General features: G+C 42.9%; 1 non-coding gene across 1 annotated transcript; it reads right to left on the reverse strand.

Moving 5' to 3' along the window:
* Positions 1–3096: 3096 nt before the first annotated feature.
* Trnas-uga (transfer RNA serine (anticodon UGA)) lies at positions 3097–3170 on the reverse strand. Its single transcript has one exon. It is a non-coding gene; the product is annotated as a tRNA-Ser (tRNA).
* Positions 3171–4199: the final 1029 nt, after the last annotated feature.

The raw sequence follows: 4199 nt of genomic DNA on the forward strand, positions 1-4199 counted from the left end.
TTACAGATTTGTGTTTCCTGTGTGCTCGGGCCTAGGCTGATGCTGGGGAGACATAGGAATTGTTTAGTCACCCACTCATCCCCCTGTCTAGGAGCCAAGCTCCTCTGGTCTGAATGTGCCCCCAAAATTCATGTGTTAGATACTCAGTCCCAAGGTAACAACAGGGGTGACCTTTTGGGAGGTGTTTAGATCATGAGAACTCCATCATGAACTAATGCCATCACAAAAGGCCTAATAGAAGGAGTTTGGTCATTTTTTGCTCTCTGCCATGTGGAGATACAGTATTCCTCCTCTCCAGAGGACAGCATTCAGGGTACCATCTTGGTAACAGAGCAGCCCTTGCCAGATACCAGCATCTTGATCTTGACCTTGCAGACTTGAGAATTGTGAGTAATAAATTTCTGTTATAAATTGCTCAGTTTCAGGTATTCTGTTATAGTGGTACAAAACGAATTAAGACAGAAATTGGTTCCAGGTGAGTGGGGTGTTGCAATAACAAGTACCAAAACCAAAGTAGCTTTGGGTCTAGGTAATGGGTAGAATGCAGAGCAGTTTAGAAGTGAATTCTAGGAAGTAAAGAAGAAAGAAAAAGAGGAAGGGAGGGAGCAAAAGAGTGAAAGAGGAAGGAAGGGAAAGAAAAGGAAAGAAAGGGGTAGCAGAATTTGAATGCTGTAGACAGCATTTGTTTGAAACAATTCTGGTAAGGGCTCAGGAGAAACATGGTAGCCTCATTTTTAGATATTATTGTAGTGGTTGTGATCAGAATGTTGGTAGAAATATGAACAGTTAAGATCATTCTGATGAAGTCTTAAATGGAAATGAGGAATATCTTATTGGAAACAAGGAGAAAGGCCATCCTTGCAACAAAGTAGCAAAGAACTTGGCAGAATTATATCTGTGTCCTAGGTCTACTTTGTAGAAGGCAGATTTAAAGAAAGATGAACTAGAATATTTGGCAGAAGAAATTTCTAAGCAAAGTATTCAGGCTGCTGTGTGGCATAATTGCTCATGAAAGAAAGAAATGACTTAAGGACAGAATTCCTAATGAAAAGGGAAGCAGAAAGCAAAGAATTGCAAAGCCAACAGCCTGGCTGTGTAATGACTGAGAGAAGATCAAGCGTGTGGCCAAGTAGCCATTTGATAAGGAGATTATGGTCAGAAGGAAGACTGGTGCTGGGGCTGTAGCTCATTGATGGAGTGCTTGCCTAGCACGTGTGAGGCACTGGGTTCGATTCTCAGCATCATATAAAAATAAATAAAGGTATGTGTCCACCTACAGCTAAAATAAAAATACTTTTTAAAAAAAGCAAAGGGAGACCAGGTAGTGCACAGGCCTTTGGCAAGACCTTGTCTCTAAATAAAACATAAAAAGGGCTGGGTGTGTAGCTCAGTGGTAGAGGTCCCCTGGATTCATTACTCCTACTGCAGGAAAAAAAAAAAAAGCTGGGTGCGGGGAGCATTTCCAAGATCTTTCTGGCAGCCATGCCTGTCACTGGCCCAGAGTACTAGAGCCTTGGGGATAGAACAGTTTCAGGAAGGTGACCAGGATGCCTGGAGGACTTTGAGGCATGCTGCCCAAGGTCACCTCAGGTCTCTGCTGCTCACATTCCGGCACAGAGCTCTTCATCCACCCTGGTTAGGATCCAGTGGGCTCCAGTGCTGCTGGGCCATGGCTCAAGAAGGCCCAAGCCGTGAACTTCTGCAGGGTTCACGTGGGGCTGATTCTGCAGGCCCACAGAATGTAAGGTGTGGGGCGTGGCTTCCAAAGGATGCTTCAGAGAGCCTCCAGGCCTGGTAAAGACCTGCTACAGGGCCAGAGCCACCGCAGTGTCCCCACTAGGAACCTGTATAATGGAATTATGGGAGGAAGGCTGTCCATGAAACCTATAAGAGCTCCCAGCCACCAGCTGAGCACAGTAAGGACATGGGGTGGACTGTCTGGCCTTGGGGGACCAATACTTACCCCGGTGTGTCTAGAAAGCAGAATATGGAGTCTAGATTATTCTCAAGCCTCATAATTGAATATTGTTTATCTGTTGGTTTAGATTTATTTGGCTCCTATTACTCTTTCCTTCTTTCCTCTTGCTCCCTTTTTGGAATGGGAATATGTATCCAATGCATTTCCCACCACTGTGGTTTGGAAGTACATAACTTAGATCATAGGCTCACAGCTGGAGAGCAGTTTGCCTCAGGATGAATTGTACTTTGAGTCTCACCTCTACCTGACTTAGAAAAGACTATAAACATTACTTTCAAGTTAATGCTGTAATGAGTTAAGACTCTTAAGGCTGTTGGGATCTGATTGGGGGGTCAGGGTGGGATGGAATGGTGTGAATGTTTGTGTTCCTGAAATTTCAGATTTGGAAACTTAATCCCAATGCAGCAGTGTAGGTGGGGCCCTTTAGGAGATGATTTGGTCACGAGGACTCTGCCCTTGTGAATGGATCACTGTTGTTATAACAGAAGCCTCACACAGCGAGTTTAGTCTTTCTTTTGGTCCATTCACCTTCTGTCATGTGAGCACGTGTTCCTCCCCCTCAGAGGAGGCGGTGTTCAAGGCTCTGCCTTGGAAACAGAGAGAAGTTCTTACCTGAGGCCAGCGCCTTGATCTGGGCCCTCTCAGCCTCCAGAATTGTGAGAAACGTTGTTTATGAGCTACCCCACTTCAGATATTCTGTTATAGAAGCACAAAATGGTGTCAGACATAGGCTTCGTGTATCTGTCTACTCAGGAATAGCTGGAAGTACAGGTATGCATCACCAGGCCCAATTCCCCCTACTATCTTGAATAAAGGTAGTAAAAGTAAGCATTCTCGCCTTCTTCCTGATCTTAGAGGAAAAGCTTTCAGTCTTTCCCCAACTAGTATGATGTTTGCTATGGGGTTTTCATGTATAGATTTTATTTTATCAAGGTAGTTTCCTTCTATTCCTAGTTATTTTAGTGTTTTTATGATTAAAGAGTGTCAAATTTTCTCAAATACTTTTCCCTTCATTGATTGAAATGGCCATGTGGGATTTCCCCCCTTCGTTCTGTAATGTGGTATATTTTGTATTTTGTTGATATGTGTTTTGTCTGTCTGTTTGTTTGTTTGTTTGTTTGTGGTGCTGGGGATTGAACCCAGGGCCTTATGCATTCAAGGCAACCACTCTACCAACTGAGCTACATCCCCAGCCCTGTCGATAAGTTTGTTTTAATGTTGAACCATCCTTGCATTTCTGGAATAAAATCCATTTGGTCATGGTGAATAATCCTTTTTAAATGCTGCTGAATTCAGTGTGATAGTGTATTTTTTGAGGATAATTTCATAAATGTTCATAAGTAACTACCTAATTAAAGAATAGTTAAAGGGAGTTCTCTAGACAAAATCAAATGATACCAGAATACCTGGAACCTCTGAAAAGAAAAAGAACATTGGGATGAGTGAATATGATGGACTGTCCTCATAATAAATATAATATTAAATCATACTCAATGATTAAGGTAAAAGTTATAACACTCTCTGATGTGGTGTTTATGTCTATAAATGAAATACCTAAGCCAATTATATTTTAAAACTAGGGAGGAGCCAGCTGCGTGGTGCTTGCCTATAATCCTAGCAACTCGGGAGACTGAGGCAGGAGGAGGGCAAGTTTGAGGCCAGCCTGGGCAATTTAGTCAGACCCTGTCTCAAATTTTAAAAAATAATAATAATAATTTTGGTACACAGGATTGAACCCAGGGGTGCTTAACCACTGAACTACATCCCCAGCCCTTTTTATTTTTTATTTTTATTTTTTTGATACAAGGCCTTGCTAAGTTCCTGAAGCTGGCCTTGAACTGTGATCATCCTGCCTCAGCCTCCTAAGTCTCTAGGGTTACGGCCATGTGCCACCGTGCCTGGCTTCAGAATAAATTTTTTTAAAAAGGGATGAGGATATAACTCGGTGGTAGAGCACCTCTGAGTTCAATCCCCAGTTTAAAAAAAAAACCAAACAAACAAACTCTAGGGAAGGCATGGGGACATTATGGAAGTAAGATTTTTCTGCTTCGTTCAAAATAGTTAAACATCAATACCAATTGACTGTTCTGAGTTACATTTAAATATATGTAAGACCTGGGCTGGGGATGTGGCTCAAGCGGTAGCACGCTCGCCTGGCATGCGTGCGGCCCGGGTTCGAGCCTCAGCACCACATACCAACAAAGATGTTGTGTCCGCCGAG

Source organism: Urocitellus parryii, chromosome 13 (genome assembly GCF_045843805.1).
Source record: "Urocitellus parryii isolate mUroPar1 chromosome 13, mUroPar1.hap1, whole genome shotgun sequence".
NCBI classification, from domain to species: domain Eukaryota; kingdom Metazoa; phylum Chordata; class Mammalia; order Rodentia; family Sciuridae; genus Urocitellus; species Urocitellus parryii.